The sequence below is a fragment of the Lissotriton vulgaris genome, chromosome 2_1 (assembly GCF_964263255.1).
Source record: "Lissotriton vulgaris chromosome 2_1, aLisVul1.2, whole genome shotgun sequence".
Taxonomy (NCBI): domain Eukaryota; kingdom Metazoa; phylum Chordata; class Amphibia; order Caudata; family Salamandridae; genus Lissotriton; species Lissotriton vulgaris.
Genome location: NC_141687.1, coordinates 973994046 through 974014857, shown reverse-complemented (window position 1 = coordinate 974014857; position 20812 = coordinate 973994046).

The following is a 20812-nucleotide window of genomic DNA, read 5'->3' as shown; positions in this document are numbered from 1 at the left end:
CCGCCCTCCCTAAATACTTGAAATAAAAGAATCAAATAATTTAAAAGCACTTACCTTGCCGCCGCTGCCCGCCGCGTCCCCGGGGCTCGCGATCTTCCGTCTTCCGTAATAATGCGCATGCGCGGGCGGCCGCGCATGCGCATTTTCTCGTGAAAATGTGCATGCGCGGCCGCCCGCGCATGCGCATTAGTATGGAAGACGGAAGACGGAAGATAGTGAGCCCCGGGGACGCGGCGGGCAGCGGCGGCAAGGTAAGTGCTTTTTAAATTATTTCATTTCTTTATTTCAAAGTATTTAGGGAAGGCGGGAGGGAGGCGGGTGGCGGCCAGCTACGCTCCGTCTGCGGAGTGCCGCCTGGCTCCGCCAGCTCCGCAAAATGCGGAGTAGGCGGCACTACGCACACTCCGCAGACGGAGCGTAGCTGGCCGCCCACCGTTAATGTTAAGCCTCCCATTATCTGACTTATCAAACTTTTCAGCATTATGTACAAACAATGTATCCTTCTTATGTCCAGCGCAGCATTGGATACTCCACACTTGCTTTTCAAGATATCAGGGAAAGTGTTCCTAAATGAAACAGGCTCATTGACTTCCCTTGACATGCTTCTAAAGGTATATCTACTTTTTCCTCTTGCTAAGCCCTCCCTTTGTTCAACTATGGATTTACCTGAATGCCCTGTTGCCGCCTTACCATACTATACAAAGGGCGTCCCCACCATGTCCTATATCAATCCTTCCAGGACTCTCCATCCTGCATGTACTTTCCTCTGCATTTTCCCCCAGCCTTTACCCTGAGGTCTGGGGTTTCTCCCAGTCAATGATTCTGCTGTATGTGGGCTCAGACACCTGTCTGTGTTCCCTCTGCCTCGCAATCCCTGAAAAGGGATACTTGCTGCAGCTTGACGACCCCGCTTGACTTCCAATGCCGCCCACCTCCAGGGATCAGCATAGACTCTCAATGTGAACACACTCCCTGTGGTCGCAGCTTCTCCAGAGATGCTGATATCAAAGAAATATCTGGGCAAATCATCTACCATCACCACTTCTCAACATAAGGCCCTTTGGATCCTCTGTCCACAAATTCCCCTGCACCGCCTACTCGAATCCCACAGCAAAACCAAGTACGCAATTCCAGATGGGAATTTTCCTACGATCTGCCTCCTAACCAGTCGCCACTTTCCCTACCTCAGCGCCATACAAATCGAGATATCTTCACCTTTATGGTAAATGGAACATCTTCACATTGATTTTACTAGGCATTTCTTCACCTTCATGTAGAAGAGGATCTGCTTATCATACATAGGTTATCTTCATATTGATATTACATGGAATAGCTTCACCTTGATCATACAACGGATGTATATACATTGGTGTTACATGGTTCTGGAGCATGGGACTTTAATAAGTATTTATTTTACAATTCAGAATTTGTGCCTCAGCTTACCTGGAAATAAAGTCCCGGCTCTTACTGGGCCCTATGGCTATGGATCTTTGCTGTAGGTAAAGAACTAATTGAATGCTGCAAATCAACGTTAAGTATAAGTATCACTGTTAAGCATCAGTTATTAGGAGTCAATGGTGAGATTTTCGTATGAGTTTAAAGAGTTTTATTGATCTCTATTAGTAGATATTTCTTTATTATTCATCAATAAGTAATCAATTAATTAGTAATACAATACAGAACAAGTATATTGAACCCTTAAAGAGTTCGAAACTGAGAGGTGAAAGCATAAAGTTTTAAGCAATTCAATTTGTACTTCTCATGAAGAGAAGTTCAGAAAATCAGTTAAGTCTCAGAAAATATAGCATAAATCTGTAAGGGAAATTAATGAAGGTCTGCTCAGGGCACAGGACTTCAGAGAACAGAGAGTCTGAGAAGTTCTTCCTAGGGTGGAGAATAGGAAATCTCGCATTTTCCAAAAAAACTGTCTCAAAGAAGCTATCCCCCAGTCAAAAATATGCTCTACTATAACATTTTGATATCTAAACTAATACAATTGTTGCAGTAGGCCGGTTTCTTCATTCAGTAGGATTGCAATGTCTTCATTGGAACAGAAATCTTCTATTGCCTACCTGTCGTGGAACAAAGACTTACAAATATTAAGTGCTGCATGTCCATTACTTCCAACACTGTGCAAGTTGTAGTTTGGGTTCCACGTGCCTGTCTTCTAAAAAATAAAGGTTAGGTTTGTCATTCCCGAAATGAAATCAGGTCTTTTTCACATATTTTACCTTACAAATCTTGGGGCATATTACCAAGCAATAGCGATATTTATCGCTATTGCTTGGTTAGAGACAAAAATTTACTGCTGAGCTGCGGTGATTTTTATCGCAGATAAACCTTGGTATTACCAAGGTTTATCGCAAATGCGATAAAAAACGGCTGCAATGCATGAATATCGCTGAAAAGTCAGCGATATTCATGCATTACCGAGCTAATGCTCTTAGCCATGCTATCCACCTCCCATTGGATAACATGGCTAAGAACTGCTCAGGGCAGGTGCTAGCTTTTGGAGATATTTGCGCTTAGCGCGAATATCTCCATAAGTTGGTAATAGGAGATAGCGATGTTAGCAACTGTTTCCAGTCGCTAACATCTTGGCACGCCCACTTTGCATGTCATTAGTGATAAATATCACTGACATGCAAAGTGGGGCCCAAGATGGTCGCTATCTCCTACTAGTTGTCGCTAACTGGTGTTAGCGACAGCTAGGTAATAGGGAGATAATTTTATCTCCGCTTTCTTGGCTTTTAAAGCTATTGCCTACCTGTCGTGGAACAAAGACTTACAAATATTAAGTGCTGCATGTCCATTACTTCCAACACTGTGCAAGTTGTAGTTTGGGTTCCACGTGCCTGTCTTCTAAAAAATAAAGGTTAGGTTTGTCATTCCCGAAATGAAATCAGGTCTTTTTCACATATTTTACCTTACAAATCTTGGGGCATATTACCAAGCAATAGCGATATTTATCGCTATTGCTTGGTTAGAGACAAAAATTTACTGCTGAGCTGCGGTGATTTTTATCGCAGATAAACCTTGGTATTACCAAGGTTTATCGCAAATGCGATAAAAAACGGCTGCAATGCATGAATATCGCTGAAAAGTCAGCGATATTCATGCATTACCGAGCTAATGCTCTTAGCCATGCTATCCACCTCCCATTGGATAACATGGCTAAGAACTGCTCAGGGCAGGTGCTAGCTTTTGGAGATATTTGCGCTTAGCGCGAATATCTCCATAAGTTGGTAATAGGAGATAGCGATGTTAGCAACTGTTTCCAGTCGCTAACATCTTGGCACGCCCACTTTGCATGTCATTAGTGATAAATATCACTGACATGCAAAGTGGGGCCCAAGATGGTCGCTATCTCCTACTAGCTGTCGCTAACTGGTGTTAGCGACAGCTAGGTAATAGGGAGATAATTTTATCTCCGCTTTCTTGGCTTTTAAAGCCAAAAAAGCATAGATAAACCCCCTTGATAATATGCCCCCTTGTTCATAAGGAAACATTTGACTAAGATGTGATGCCATTTCTTTTGTATTTTTATGGGTAATGATTCTCTATGAAGTTCGAAAACTATCTTTTCTGCAATATTATTCAGTTTCAGCACATTTTATCATTGATCTCTTCATTTATTAACATTACCAAGAATGTTGACCTAAGGTCAGTAAAAAATGAAAAGTAAAACTGCATCCTAAATCATTTCTAACTTGACATGCCAAGCTAAAGAAGCCTAGTATTCCGATTTGCCATTTTAAATGTGGCTTGTCATTTTAGGCCTACAAGTTATTTCTTTATGCTAGCTGCACAAATTTACATTTATTAAAAAATATCCCATCAACCTACCCCCTTTGACGGTTTATAACCATCACAAAATTCACAGATTTATCTTATAATTCGCTGTTGCTTTCCATTGAATCTGGTTTTCATTTTAAGTTTTCTCTTCTTTTTTAGCGTGTTAAATTATTTTATTAATGTCTTCACCCTCTATCTAAATCCTCTCTTATTTGCCTACTTCTTTCTCTATTTCTTCTGTTTTGTAGCTGAATTTTAATAGCCCTAAATCCTTCTAACGAAGTCAGACAACATATAATACAGGAACTAATATAGCTGTGAGGATTCCCCCTCCTGTGGTGTAATCCAATTGCCTATTGTATAAACTCCCTGTGTGAAGCTTTCTGTTATAGTAGTGGTTTCTACAATTCCAGATCTTTTTTGATGTCTGAAATGTTCTTTGCATACTTTTTGATTTTCCCACTCTTGCCAGGTATGTAGGTGAAAAAAATGTCTGATTTCAGAATCTTACAGACTCTGCCACTCTCTTCAAGCATACCTATGCTGCAAAACCATGGATATAACTGCTACTAATTAGTGTTTAACCGGATGTACTGGTTGCAACCCTGTCCAATACTGTTGATAGTTTTCTAACTTTCTCATCATTAAATATCACTCCCACAGCTGGGATAGTAGCTCCAAATATGTCTCCCCTCAATTGTGTTCTCTCCCTTGTACTTCTAGTACATCTGTTTGCTGGTGTCGTTATTAAAGCCTTTAAGTTATTTACATGAATCATCTTAGGTAACAATAAGCCTAAACAGCAAATACCCTCACAGTAAACTGGTACGTTGAAAAATGCATCTAGTCCACAAATAAAACAAACTCCCGCTGTTGCTGGTTCATCACCTTGTAAAATTTGCCAAGTCCCTCCTGATAATTCAAATGTATGTTCACAAATATTTTCCCTATATGTCTCTTTCTATTCTGAAATCTCCTGAAAATACAAATTGTCCCCTTTTTTCTTTTATTCAGTCTTGAATTTGGGCATGTCATTTTCTTTCTAAAGTCATCTTCTTCCATGCATCCATTAAAACATCTTTATTTGGATTCTTGCTACATGCAATGTGTGCTCGCCCCTCTTTTAACATCATGATAAATGTCTTCTCTAAAGGTCTCACTAAGCATGTTCAATTATTTTTGTAAGTCTTGACAGTGTAAAAAAGGAAGATAAGGACTAAAATAAAGCCAAGCAGTCTCAATTTCTTTTGCTTCTGCAATGCAACTTCGGTTCAACTTGTAATGCTGCACACAACATCTTGAAGATCTCACTGTTAAAGAGAGTTTCTCGATCTGACTCAAGAGAAACTGGCATTCTGTATTGTAGGACCAATTCTCTGTCAGTGGAACTCATCCAACATCTGCTGGAATTGCTGTATTTGAGGTCATATTAATCATGGCATTTAGCAAGCACATCCCTATTGGCTGCGCTGTAATCACCATAGTAACAGGTACTGGTGCAGTGACCATGGAAGCAGTAACACCTGTAGGTATTACCGTCAGAACAGGCCCTACATGAGCTGGTATGTTTTTTGTTATTACTGGATGTGCATCAGGCTGTCTCATAACAGGCTGTGTCATTACAGGTGGTGCCACAACAGGCCGATTCATTTACAATGGTCTAACAATTTGATATGGATTTGTAACAACAGGGTCTGTAGCCACTATCACATCACTAGTTGTCGATCTTTCAGTATCAGTTTCAAGACCCACGTAAGGTGTTGGATGTGTAGCCAATAATTGTCCAGAATATCATTTCCTGAATCAGTATCAGTTTTTATTTAATGTTTTGTCTCTTTTTCCCCTTTGTCTTTAGCATATTTGAATTTCTTAGATTTGTTTGGGGTTTCACTTGTAATAGATGGATACAATCTAGTTCTTTCCACTACCGCTTTACTCCATCTTTGATGTCTTTGGTCCCATACAGCATCTGCAAAGTTTTTCACAGCTCGCTTTGTTCATTTTTGATATTTCTCTCTCTCTCTATTGCGAGCCATCTTCTCCCAATCACTTATGGCTTCAAAATATGTAGGTTTAGGCGGTGGCTTCATAGCACAATGTTTCCCTTAATGTATCAATAATTCTCAAATTAAAGGTACCCCATCTAGGAAAACACAATGGACCCTCTTTGTCAGTGATCTTGCACCATTGGCGAATCCATACACACTTGTGTAACCCTTCCTCAATCAGGCATACTCTCAGGAGGTGTCTCTTTACCTTCGGAAACAGCAATAGTCACATCACTTTCTATTATACCCTTAATCGCTTTAAAGACTTTCAAGATTTCCTCTGTAAACCAACCAACCGATAGCAATGAGTCTCTCCACACTGCTTTACCAATCTCAGCAGGGCGTTGCACAATAGGCGGCCAATACCAGCGAAACACAATTCGATGTCACAACCTGCTCCATGCAGCGCTTCAACCTCTTTTATAATTTATCTGTACACACACACACAGTTTGAATTCTATAATTCTATACAATCACAAATAACAGTCTTTGTCTGCTGCTTCTAAAGAAAATTAATATAGAGCAATTCAACAACCAGAATGTTTATGTTTTTACAAATTTTGACGTAATAAATCGGGATTAATAAAGGTCAGCTCAGAACACAGGACGTCAGAGAACAGAGAGTCTGAGAAGTGTTTCAGAATGTGGAGAAAAGACATTTGCCAAAAAACTCTCCCAAAGAATCTCTCTCCTATGAACACATACTAATAAAGGCTTTTGACATCTAAACTAATATAATTGTTGAAGTAATTCGACTTCTTCATCCAATAGGACCATCTACGCTGTCTTGAAACAAAGACTTACAAATATTAAGTGTTATATGTACATTACTAACAATATTGTGCAAGTTGTGGTTTAGATCCCACTTGCCTCTCTTCTAAAAAGCAAAACAGTTCATGGTTAGGTGTGTCATCCAACAAATGAAATCCTCTCTTTCTCACATATTCTACCTTACAAACCTAGGGGCATATTACCAAGAAATAGCGATAATTATCGCTATTGCTTGGTTGGAGACAAAAATGTATCGCCGACCTGCGGCGATTTTTATCGCAGATAAACCTTGGTATTACCAAGGTTTATTGCAAATGCGATAAAAATCGGCCGCAATGCATGAATATCGCTGAAAAGTCAGCAATATTCATGCATTACCGAGCTAATGCTCTTAGCCATGTTATCCACCTACCGTTGGATAACATGGCTAAGAACTTCTCAGGGGCAGGTGCTAGCTTTTGGAGATATTCACGCTTAGCTCTAATATCTCCAAAAGTTGGTAATAGGAGATAGCGATGTTAGCGACTGTTTCCAGTCGCTAACATCTTGGCACGCCCACTTTGCATGTCATTAGTGATAAATATCACTGACATGCAAAGCGGGGCCCAAGATGGTCGCTATCTCCTACTAGCTGTCGTACACCTGAGACCGCCGCAAGCGGACGGAACCGAAGAAACACCGCCCGCCGCGGACGAACATGACCGCGGGAACAGCCACAGCTACCGCTACACCTGCGGAGGCTCCATGTCCGCGATTAGGATAACGCCACCTGTACCCCGGTACGCACCTCAATTCACGGCCGCAGCGGAAACAATGCAACGAGAAACGGTGCATCTCAGCGGAAGGCCAACACAAACAACATCCCTACCGTCGAACCAATGACAAAAAGTGTGACAGAAGTTAATAGGAAACACACGAAACAGGACTACCACTCACCTGAAACACCTACACCAATCACAAGCCACAATGACACCCCCCCAAGTACCAACTAGTCAACACACCCACCTAGCACCTGACTGCCAACAACCATTGGGACACACCACGACACAGACTATAAAATGACTCCCACCCACTACCACAATCCTTTGCATCACAGCATAGCTGCTAGCAAGAGGCCAAGACAACCGACAGCACACACCAATTGAACACATACAACCACCACCCAAACACACCCACCACACAAACACCCACCACACCATTCCTACACACCACACACCTGCACCTCACAACTCACTCAACCCACACCTTGAGCACCACACACCATTGCACCCAAGAAAAACCCAGAATTCACAGAGACAGAGTTGAAGGTTATGGTGGATGAAATCATCCGTGTTGAACCCCACATATTCAGGGCACTAGTCCAGCAGACCACCGTGGCTCACAAAAATCACATGTGGCACAGGATCGTAAGTCGGGTGAATGCGTCAGGGACCGTGCCAAGGACAAAGCACGAGATCCAGAGGCTGTGGCATGACCTGAAAACCAGGGTCAAAGGCATCCGTGCCAAAAACCATCTACGAGCACAGCACACTGGCGGCAGCACACCCCCGGAGCCCATACCCTACACTGATTGGGAGGAAAAGGTGCCGGGCATACTGCACCCAGAAAGCCTGAAAGGAATTGAGGGAGGAGAAGAGGCTGGTAAGTACAAATCAAGCACCATGAGCACAACAACATGGTCTGCCTCACACAACTGAGAAGACACATCACCCAGGCCCCAACCCATGCATGTGGGCCACATATAAAGGGGAAGGATGGTTTTTAGGATGTCAGAGAGCGGGCGCACTGCCAGTATAGAAGCACTGTAGTACCAATAGAGTGTGGTGCAACTGGGCGAGTGGATAACCATATAACCACTCAAAGAGAAGTGAGCAAGCTCACCAATCCACAATAACACTGAACAGCAAGCCCTATGCACACACTTGATGAGTAGAAAATGGAAACAGTGTCCTGATGTGAGAATTCAAACTTGCAGAGAAACAGCAGTAATGTGCAATTTACTAAACATAAGTGATTGAATGTCAATAAAGAAGTCTTGGTCTCCTTGTTTTATTCCAACACAGCATGTGAACAACCAGCCGACACGTGTTTCATCGCATCTTGCGAATCTTCAGGGCTTCATTGGTTGTGTAAAGTACCGTATGGCCGCTCTTCCGGTGATACTTCCGACCCGGAAGGGCCCAAGACCATTCAAACGTTGTTGGGAAAAGAGGTATATCCGCTTGTGAGCGTAGTGCGCTGTTATGGGTTGCCCGGGGGAAGGTGTACTTCTCGATCACTTTGTGTCTTAAAATTCAATGTATCTCGATTTTTGGGAATGATTCCGTAGCCTGTTCCGGACTCGGTGTCTGTGCGAACGCACTTCGAACGAGGAGACCCGGGAGAAGAGGAAAGCAGCAAGACGCTTACAGACACCGAGTCCGGAACAGGCTACGGAATCATTCCCAAAAATCGAGATACATTGAATTTTAAGACACAAAGTGATCGAGAAGTACACCTTCCCCCGGGCAACCCATAACAGCGCACTACGCTCACAAGCGGATATACCTCTTTTCCCAACAACGTTTGAATGGTCTTGGGCCCTTCCGGGTCGGAAGTATCACCGGAAGAGCGGCCATACGGTACTTTACACAACCAATGAAGCCCTGAAGATTCGCAAGATGCGATGAAACACGTGTCGGCTGGTTGTTCACATGCTGTGTTGGAATAAAACAAGGAGACCAAGACTTCTTTATTGACATTCAATCACTTATGTTTAGTAAATTGCACATTACTGCTGTTTCTCTGCAAGTTTGAATTCTCACATCAGGACACTGTTTCCATTTTCTACTCATCAAGTGTGTGCATAGGGCTTGCTGTTCAGTGTCATGTGGGCCACATACTCACCAAAATGTAAACGACTCCCAACAGGCCCCCATGTCCACCGGGAGGGTGCTGGTGGTGTGTGTCGAGAGGTGGGTGGGGTGTGTGAGAGGGTACACAGACAAAATATCGATTTTTAAATATCGATATACAAAAATATCGAAGTTTAAATATCAATGGGACAAAATATCGAAGGTAAGTAATATCGACAGTCTTAATATCGATATTAGTATGATATCAGTAATATCGAAGTTGTAAATATCGATGTCAATAATATCGAAATAAATAACTTCGATGTTACTAATATCAATTTTTAAATAAATTTAGTGTATATTATATTGTATTTATTATGTTTTATTATTTATTTTTAATGTAATTTAATTAAATATTGTCTTTTACTACTGTAGCGGGTTGTGGGTTTATAGGGGAATAGGGTGGGAAGTAATTTAATTATGTTAAATTAATTATTAATTAGTAGGAATTATTAATTAATACATTGAGAAATAATTTTTAATTATTTTTAATTAATTGATTAATTGATAAATATGTTCTGTAGCGGGTTATGGGTTTATAGGGGAATAGGATGGGAAGTAATTTAATAATAATTAATTAATTGATATATGTTTGTACATATTTTAATTAATAATTAATTGGTAATTAATTTCTATTAATTAGTTAATTAATTAATATAATTTTGTACATATTTATAATTATTAATTAGTTGGTAATTAATTAATATTAAATATTTAATTACATTAATTATAGTAATTTTTTTATATATAATTTATTGTTATTCTTAAATAATTAATTGGGAAAAATAATATTAATTATTAAATTAAATTAATTACAGCAAATGTGCTAATATATTTACTTTATTGTTATTGTTAATTAATAATTAATTGGTAATTAAATAATATGAATTAATTTTGGGTAAAGGAGTATTTTTAGGGTTCAGGGTCAGTTTTCAGTTTTTGGGTAAAGGGGTATTTTTAGGGTTCTGGGTCAGTTTTCAGTTTTTGGGTAAAGGGGTATTTTTAGGGTTCAGGGTCAGTTTTCAGTTCATGGGTAAAGGGGTATTTTTAGGGTTCAGGGTCAGTTTTCAGTTTTTGGGTAAAGGGGTATTTTTAGGGTTCAGGGTCAGTTTTCAGTTTTTGGGTAAAGGTGTATTTTTAGGGTTCTGGGTCAGTTTTCAGTTTTTGGGTAAAGGGGTATTTTTAGGGTTCTGGGTCAGTTTTCAGTTCATGGTTAAAGGGGTATTTTTAGGGTTCAGGGTCAGTTTTCAGTTTTTGGGTAAAGGGGTATTTTTAGGGTTCTGGGTCAGTTTTCAGTTTTTGGGTAAAGGGGTATTTTTAGGGTTCAGGGTCAGTTTTCAGTTCATGGGTAAAGGGGTATTTTTAGGGTTCAGGGTCAGTTTTCAGTTTTTGGGTAAAGGGGTATTTTTAGGGTTCTGGGTCAGTTTTCAGTTTTTGGGTAAAGGGGTATTTTTAGGGTTCTGGGTCAGTTTTCAGTTCATGGTTAAAGGGGTATTTTTAGGGTTCAGGGTCAGTTTTCAGTTTTTGGGTAAAGGGGTATTTTTAGGTTTCAGGGTCAGTTTTGGGTTTTTGGGGTACAGGGATATTTTTAGGGTTCAGGGTCAGTTTTGGGTTTTTGGGGTACAGGCGTACAGGGTAAAAACTAAAAAATATTACATTAAATCAAATAAATTACAGGAAAAAAATTAAAATTACATTAAATTATTAAGTGTTTTATTTATTTAAAATGTATATGTATTAGTTTTAAGTTTGTTTTAATATTTTTATTTAATATTTGTAAAATTATATGTATTTTAAAATTATTTTTACATTATTATTAATACATTTAAAAAAACGATATTTTTGATTCCGATATTTTTGTACTACGATATTATTTTTTCGATATTTTTGTACTTACCTTAATGAAGATAGGATTCCGATATTTTTGCTGTCGATATTTTTGCTCCGATATTTTTGCATTTCGATATTCTGTCTGTCGATATTATGTCAGACATTCGTGTGAGAGCACACAGCTACAACTCCCAACAGGCCACCATGTCCACAGGGAGGGTGGTGTTGGTGGGAGGGTTGTGTGAGAGGTCAGTACTACAACTCCCAACAGGCCCCCATGCCCACAGGGAGGGTGCTGGTGGTGGGTGGGGTGTGTGAGTGGTCACTACTACAACTCCCAACAGGCCCCCATGTCCACCGGGAGGGTGCTGGTGGTGTGTATCGAGAGGTGGGTGGGGTGTGTGAGAGCACACAACTACAACTCCCAACAGGCCCCCATGTCCACAGGGAGGCTGCTGGTGGTGGGTGGGGTGTGTGAGAGCACACAACTACAACTCCCAACAGGACCCCATGTCCACAGGGAGGGTGGTGGTGGTGGGCGGATGTGTGAGAGGTCACTACTACAACTCCCAACAGGCCCCCATGTCCACAGGGAGGGTGGTGGTGGTGGGTGGGGTGTGTAAGAGGTCACTACTACAACTCCCAACAGGCCCCCATGTCCACAGGGAGGGTAGTGGGGGTGGGTGGGGTGTGTGAGAGGTCACTACTACAACTCCCAACAGGCCCCCATGTCCACAGGGAGGGTTCTGGTGGTGGATGGGGTGTGTGAGAGCACACAACTACAAGTCCCAACAGGCCCCCATGTCCACGGGGAGGGTGCTGGTGGTGGGTGGGGTGTGTGAGAGCACACAACTACAACTCCCAACAGGCCCCCATGTCCATAGGGAGGGTGGTGGTGGTGGGTGGTGTGTGTGAGAGGTCCCTACTACAACTCCCAACAGGCCCCCATGTCCACAGGGAGGGTGGTGGTGGTGGGTGGGGTGTGTGAGAGGTCACTACTACAACTCCCAACAGGCCCCCATGTCCACAGGGAGGGTGGTGGTGGTGGGTGGGGTGTGTGAGAGGTCACTACTACAACTCCCAATAGGCCCCCATGTCCACAGGGAGGGTGCTGGTGGTGGGCGGGGTATGTGAGAGCACACAACTACAACTCCCAACAGGCCCCCATGTCCACAGGGAGGGTGCTGGTGGTGGTTGGGGTGTGTGAGAGCACACAACTACAACTCCCAACAGGCCCCCATGTCCACAGGGAGGGTGCTGGTGGTGGGAGGGTTGTGTGAGAGGTCACTACTACAACTCCCAACAGGCCCCCATGTCCACAGGGAGGGTGCTGGTGGTGGGTGGGGTGTGAGAGAGGTCACTACTACAACTCCCGACAGGCCCCCATGTCCACTGGAAGGGTGCTGGTGGTGTGTGTTGAGAGGTGGGTGGGGTGTCTGAGAGCACACAACTACAACTCCCAACAGGCCCCCATGTCCACCGAGAGGGTGCTGGTGGTGTGTGTCGAGAGGTGGGTGGGGTGTGTGCGACAGGACACTGAAATGTTATGAATTTGAAATAAACATGTAATGTCCACAGTACTGATCAGCACAATCTTGTCCCTCAGGTGATCGTAATTTGACTGGTGAAACCAGCAACCGGCCGCAAGACTCGCCTCACTCACATCCAGGACTCTCTGGGGACGATGACAGCTCCAGTGCGGAGGATGGAGCGGGCCCAAGCACACTGCCAGGGCCATCTGGCTCACTGGAAATCCCTGCCTCGACAACCGTCACCTGTGTCACTCCTGCAACACCTGCCACAGTGAGCTGTAGAGCCACCACCACCACCAGTACCACCCTGCCTAACCCACCGCACGACGCAGGGCCATCGACACCCCAGCCACCCGCCCTCATCGCAGCCACCGATGACATCTGAGCCCAGCTTGACAACGGAGAAAAAGCGGCCCTCATCCTCCTGGACCTCTCCGTGGCATTCGACACTGTCTGCCACCGCACCCTAGTGCAGCGCCTCAGCAACGTCGGATTCCAGGAGAAGGCACTAGAATGGATCATCTCCTTCTTCGATGGAAGGACACAGAGAGTCCGCCTCCCCCGTTCAGATCAGAGGCCACCGAAGTCATCTGCGGCGTTCCTCAAGGCTCCTCGCTCAGCCCCACCCTCTTCAATGTCTACATAAGCCCCCTTGCAGCCATCGCACGCCAACACAACCTCAACATCATCTCCTACGCCGACGACACCCAGCTGATCCTCTCCCTCACCAACGACCCTGCCACCGCCAGAGCCAACCTACACGAAGGGATGACAGACGTAGCCAAGTGGATGATGAACAGCCGCCTGAAACTGAACTCAGACAAGACGGAAGTTCTCATCCTGGGCTCCTTGCCCTCCACCTGGGACGACTCCTGGTGGCCCCCCGCCCTGGGCAGCGCACCCAAACCAACAGACCACGCACGCCACCTGGGCTTCATCCTGGACTTCTCCCTCTCCATGACCAGACAAGTCCACGCTGTCTCCTCGTCGTGCTTCAACATCCTGCGCATGCTACGTAAGATCTTCCGGTGGATCCCCACCGAGACCAGGAAGACGGTCACCCAGGCCCTCGTCACCAGCCGACTGGACTACAGCAACTCCCTCTACGCTGGAACCACTGCCAAACTCCAGAAGAGACTCCAGCGGATCCAGAACGCCTCAGCCAGACTCATCCTCGACATCCCCCGACACAGCAACATCTCCGGACACCTGAGAGACCTGCACTGGCTCCTGGTAAACAAGAGAATCACCTTCCGTCTCCTCACCCACGCACACAAAGCCTTACACAGCCAAGGCCCAAGATACCTCAACAGCCGCCTCAACTTCTACACTCCCACACGCCAGCTTCGATCGACCGGCCACGCCCTCGCCGCTGTCCCCCGCATCCGAAGAGCCACCACAGGAGGAAGGTCCTTCTCCTACCTGGCCGCCAAGACTTGGAACTCCCTCCCGACCCACCTCCGCCTGACCCAAGACCACCTCGCCTTCAGGAAGCAACTCAAGATCTGGCTGTTCGAGCAGTAGCGGACCCCCCCTCCCCAAGCGCCTTGAGACCCTCCGGGTGAGTAGTGTGCTATATAAATGCTTTGATTGATTGATTGATTGATTGATTGAGCCAAGCAGGGAGAGTGGGCGGGAAAGGAGAGAGCCGAGGCCACATCACCCAAGCAGGAGTACCACACACAGTCGAGCTGGGGAAGGACACCCACCCCATCCTGGTGCTGAGTCACTGGAAGCCCTAGCCAGAGTCCAGGCTTCCTATGAGCGTGGCCAGGAACAGGCTGATCGTGCCCACCAGGACTCGGTTGACAACACAAATATGTTTCCGTCCATTGACAGCCGCCTTGGCCAAATAGTGGACATCATGGACTAGCAGACAACACTGTGGAGGGAATGGTAAGCCCGCAACACCCCCCCCCCCTCAACCAAGTGTCCAGACGCCACGGTCAGCAACACCACCGCCACCGCCACCTGTGCCCCTGGCCACTGATGTGGCCCCTGAGCAACCTGCCCCCCAAGCTGACTCCGTTCCGGCCCCAAGACGGAGGGGCCGTCCGAGGCTGGAAGTGGGTGAGAGCAGTGGGGATGCTCCATCCACATGCTCAAAGAGGGGCCGACAATGACTCTGACACTGCCTGAGCCAGCGATTCACCCTGCACACTATCCTGTCCCACATAGCCAAGCATTGGCACAGGTCTGCTGGACTAGCCGGACATCACCCAATGTGGTGTCAGCACGGACATTTCATCTGCCATGACCTTCAACTCACACTCCCCCACCCCACACTTACTTGTAAATATCCACCAGCACCAATGCACAACCTGTAAATAAATTTCACTTACACACTCAATGATGTGTTGCCTCCATGTTTATTCACATGATTGTCTCAGAAACAGACAATACCAGGTGCAGGGATCCAAGTCGTACATAATCATGCCGCTGTGGGAGTGACCTAGGGAAAATCAGAGACAGCAAACACACGTCAGGAAACTGAATCACACCCATCACAACACACTGCAGTGCAAGATTCCACAAACGACACTCATCACAAAATAATTGGATGAGAGGACACACATCATGGAGACTTGCATGTCCTAAGAAATAAACACACACACATGCAAACATCACATAGCAGAACACCCAGCTGATGCACACCACATCCACACACCACCAGCAAACATACATAACGCATTGTCAACCGGCACAAGAGGTAGTCACTCACATTCAAGGGAAGTAGCGATCAATGAGCTGCCGCCTCTGGTCCACACCTTCCTCCTCACCACTTGTCAACATGGGTGGGATGGGAGGCCGAGGAACTTGTTGGTCTTCAGGGTCCAAGAGCAGTTCAATGTTATTTGGCAAGGCCAGGTTGTGGAGCATGCAGCAGGCAATCGCGATCCTGCATACTTTGCCTGGTGAGTAAGGCAGGACCCCTCCGGTCTTATCCAGGCACTGAAACCCAGACTTCAGCAGTCCAAAAGTACGTTCCACCACTCTACGTTTCCTTCCATGGGCATCATTGTATCACATTTCACCCGCTGTAGTTGGATTACGTATGGGACTCAGCAGCCAAGGCCTGTTTGGGTACGCCAAGTCGCCTATGTAGGGGAATGAGAGACAGAAATATCACAACCAGAATTGTGGGTACCCCATGCCACACAGATATCACAACTGTCCCCACAGCATACTCACCAACAAGCCATGCACGTTCTGGACGCAGATTTGCCATCAGTTGGGGGACAATGCTGCTCCGCATGATGTGGGAGTCATGTGCAGAGCCTGGAAATCTTGCACACACATGGGATATGATGTTGTCAGCCAGGCACACCACCTGCACGTTGAGGGAATGGAAGTGCTTCCGATTCCTATACACCTGCTCACGTGCCCGTGGTGGAATGAGACCGATATGTTTGCCATCAATGGAACCCACTACGTGTGGTATCTGGCCCAGTGCATAGAAGTCTGCTTTGACTGCTGCCAACTCTGCCGGCCGTGGGAAATGGATGTAGTCATCCTTGTACAGCATCATGGCTTTTAGAACATCCCGAAGTACCATGCTGAACATGGACTGTGACATCCCCCTGGCATGTCCAACTGCGTACTGAAAGGTGCCAGTTGCAAAAAAGTGAAGTGCCGCCATCACCTTTGCTGTGGGTGTAATGGAACCTGGATACGTTCTTCGTGGCTGCAGGTGAGGAGACAATTGGTCTACAAGCTCAATCAATCTACGTTGATCCAGCCGGAATTTCCTGATCAACTCCTCGTCAACCATATCCTCCATCACAGTGTATGGGCGTTGGACATTTGGAGCCCTCCTGTGTGGGAGTAGATGTAATGGAAGTTAATTCACAAACAACGCACGACTGTGCAACTCAATAACATGTCATCCAACTCTAGCAACAAGAAAAATGTTGTGGACAATTGTCATATGTATGACATCTCTGAATGTCACTACAACACGGAGTGCCGTATGAACAATGTGCAGCCACTAGCAACATGATGTGTGTCAACATGTGCAATGCAACTTAGTCTTATGTCAACATTACTGCCAACAAGACATGTGTCATGACACAAATGTGTAGAAGCCTCATCACAGACACACATGCACGTGCAAGCACAAAAACGATAATGATACACACACTCCATGTCATCATGCACCAATGACAACACCAAAAATGGTGAGCTTACGGACATTACATGCATGGTGACACAACAACATACGCATACACTAAATGCATGTGTACCCCCACCATTGTTATTACCACACATTAACCACACACTGACAACAGATTCAGAATGTGGCGATACAGCCGTGATGTACTGTGTAGATGTGAAGAAGTTGAAACGTCTGTAGGGAAATACCAGACTTCAACACGTCAACATGCACATGTGTAGCACATTGTGTGCACATCGATGGGCATAGTATGAACACACATGAAATAGAGCATGACATATGAAGTTTCGCAATCACGCTCACAACCCTCATAACGCAAGTGCAGACTATACACCACGGTTCAGTGTCTGAAAATATACAATCATTGGCCCCGCCATGGCGGTGCACTGCTTCTGCTATTTTCGAATGGGCATACGCGGGCTGCGTTCCCTCTTCCCATTGGCTGCATGTGCACGGACCGTCACGGTCACACATCGGCAACCGCAAGTGCAAGCTTCCGGGACAGATGCTACTTTTGCAACAATGTTCCAGCACTGGCGCCACCAGGGCGGTGCACGTATTCCGCGGGGGAGGTGCAGGCCAACACATCCTTCTGATGATGTCAATGGACATGGCAGTTCATGACCTGCTTACAGTCACATTGCATCAGCCACCGTACACCGGCCGGCCCAGCCCGGCCCAGGACCGCCGTGCAAGGCCTGGTCCAGGACCGCCGTGCGAGGCATGTCACCCACGGCCGGCACAGCCCCATCCACAACCGCTGTGCCAGGCCTGGTCCAGGACCGCCGTGCCAGGCATGTCACCCACGGCCGGCACAGCCCCATCCACAACCGCCGTGCCAGGCCCGGTCCTGGACCGCCGTACCAGGCATGTCACCCACAGCCGGCACAGCCCCGTCCACAACCGCTGTGCCAGGCCCGGTCCAGGAACAACGTGCTGGCCATGTCACCCACCGCCGTGCCAGGCGAGTGAACACCCATCGGTGGGTGACATGCCTGGCACGCCGGTCCTGGACCGGGCCTGGCACGGCGGTTGTGGACGGGGCTGTGCCGGCCGTGGATGACATGCCTGGCACGGCGGTCCAGGACCGGGCCTGGCACGGCGGTTGTGGACGGGGCTGTGCCAGCCGTGGTGACATGCCTGGCACGGCGGTCCTGGACCAGGCCTGGCACAGCGGTTGTGGACGGGGCTGTGCCGGCCGTGGGTGACATGCCTGGCACGGCGGTTCTGGACCGGGCCTGGCATGGCGGTTGTGGATGGGGCTGTGCCGGCCGTCGGTGACATGTCCTGGACCGGGCCTGGCACGGAGGTCCTGGGCCGGGCTGGGCCGGCCGGTGTACGGTGGATGATGCAATGTGACTGTAAGGGGGGTCATGAACTGCCCTGTCCATTGACATCATCTGAAGGATCTGTTGGCCTGCACCTCCCCCGCGGAATACGTGCACCGCCATGGTGGCGCCAGTGATTGAACATTGTTGCAAAAGAAGCATCCGTCCCGGAAGCTTGCACATGCGGTTGCCGATGTGTGACCGTGACGGTCCGTGCACATGCAGCCAATGGGAAGAGGGAACGCGGGCCGCGTATGCCCAATTGAAAGTAGCAGAAGCAGTCCACCGCAAAACCAGGGCCAGTCATTGGCCCTTTTACAAACACGCATCCAGGGGTGACCAATTGCTGCCGACGTATGCCACTGACATGGGCTCAGGGCCCTATATATGTGTGATTTCCAAAAGCACACATTCAACGCTGTGAACCAGTGCTGCCTGTGACCATCACCTCGACCTCCTGCTGCTGAGCTGACCACCGACTGCTGCCTGTGACCATCACCTCTGACGTAAATAATTAATTTACTCTCTTAATTTCTATGCAGGTAAGTACTTAATCAATAATAACTCAATCAAAATGAAGGAAAACAGAGTCCGTGGTGTAAGAGTTTCTAAGGGTTTTATTCCTCATAAAGGAATCAGGATATCATGTTCTGACCACCACACAGGGTGTCAGAAGGGATAGAGCGCGCTACATTTTATTAACAGTACATAGCTTATATACTTATTTCATTCCATAAGTAACAGTGCAAGAGGCGTAACAGCTGAGAGAAGACAAGATAACAATATACACGTGGCACATGTACGTAATCAGGAGGCGTGAACTAGAGGTGTGTTCTGGAAACGTCACTGATAGGTGACACAAGTGGGTGGCACCAAGGGGTGGTGCTAACAGAATGTTGCAATGCCAGCAGAAATCGGAAGCTTGGATGCGCGCGCAGCTGCATGACGTGTAACTGGAGGGGTGCAGGGGACTTGACATTTGCACTGACGGGAAGAGACAGAAGTCTGGCATGTCAGATCAACTTGTGCTTCTATCATATCTGATATCTGATGTTTGGGAACTAAGCTATCTGGGCAGAAAGGTCTCTAGGGCAGAAGCTATTCTATACTTGCTGCGAGTGTGTGTATAAGCGCCTGGGTGTCTGTATGAGAAGCGTGGGGCAAGGGGCCTTCCATGGAAGCATGGAAACAGAGGCTATGAATTACTTGCATAGAGACAGGTCGGCCCTTTAGCCCTGTAGCTGAGGAAGGATGTTTACTGAAGCTAGCAGGAAGGAATGTATTTTCGGGGAGGGAAACAGATAACTCGAAGGTTATAGTCAATCTTGGCAGGCAGCAGGCTGAGCTGAGCACGGAGGGCCGCGCTAGAAGTAAGTCAGAGTTCACGGATACGGGGGCTGCCTGGGCAGAGATTTCTCGGAGTCAGAAGCCAGAAAAGAGGTTCGGTGGCAGAGATTCAGGGCCTACTTCAGCCAGGGCTGAAAAACGTAGGAGTACACTACAAAAAGACGTTGGCATAGCATACTTAGGAACGGACCATCCAACCCATTCATGGTGGGTCTGAAAAAGGACAAGTTGACGGTGGACGCAAATGTATTTGCGTCTTCATAGCTGGTACAGGAGGGAAGTTACATGCACTTTTAACTCGTACATGGAGTCGGTGGGGTACGCGCTAGGGAACATAACTTGACCATAAAATTTATATTACCTCATTCCCTCCTTGTTCCCTACGGACCCTTCATGATATATCGATCCTCATGAATCGATCAGTCTGTTCTTGTAACATTATATGTTCATCTTTCTTTCTTTGACTGTTTGAGAGACAACTGGAATGTTCAATGCACGATGTGGCACACAGTCCACAAATCGCTGGCCCACACTGCAGGCACAGGCAGCAGCTGAATACTATAACAAGGCCAATGCCTAGGAAGGATAAGATCTTCCATCCCCAAGCTGTTAACGTAGTCCAGAACCAACCGGACCAAGTCCAGGTGCCTGGATTCTGATGTATCTGATTTGCAATTTTATGCAGACGAGTAATAGCTTGATAGACAGATGGTGCATTTTGTGGAATGAAAACACAGCAACTTGACCCGATGACCTTACAGGCTCCACCTCTATCTGCCAAGATGACGTCAATTACAAGACGATTTTGAAGGACAACAACCCGCATAGCAGATTGCTCCTCTGTTAAGTTACCTAAGGCGGAGGCAGTTTCATGTACTACTGCTTCAAGTGTTCTGGTTAATCTGCGTATTAATTTACTGTTTTGGACAGGTCCTAGGAAGAAAAAGAATCCTTTATTAAAATCAGTGTACTGTTCCCATGCCGTTTCTGTGTAGTCGACAAGGGGAATATCTCTTTTGGGTCTATTCGGTGCTAGATTCGTATTTCTATGGTAATCAGGGGGAGCTAGAAAAACAGGTGGCAGAAGGAATGC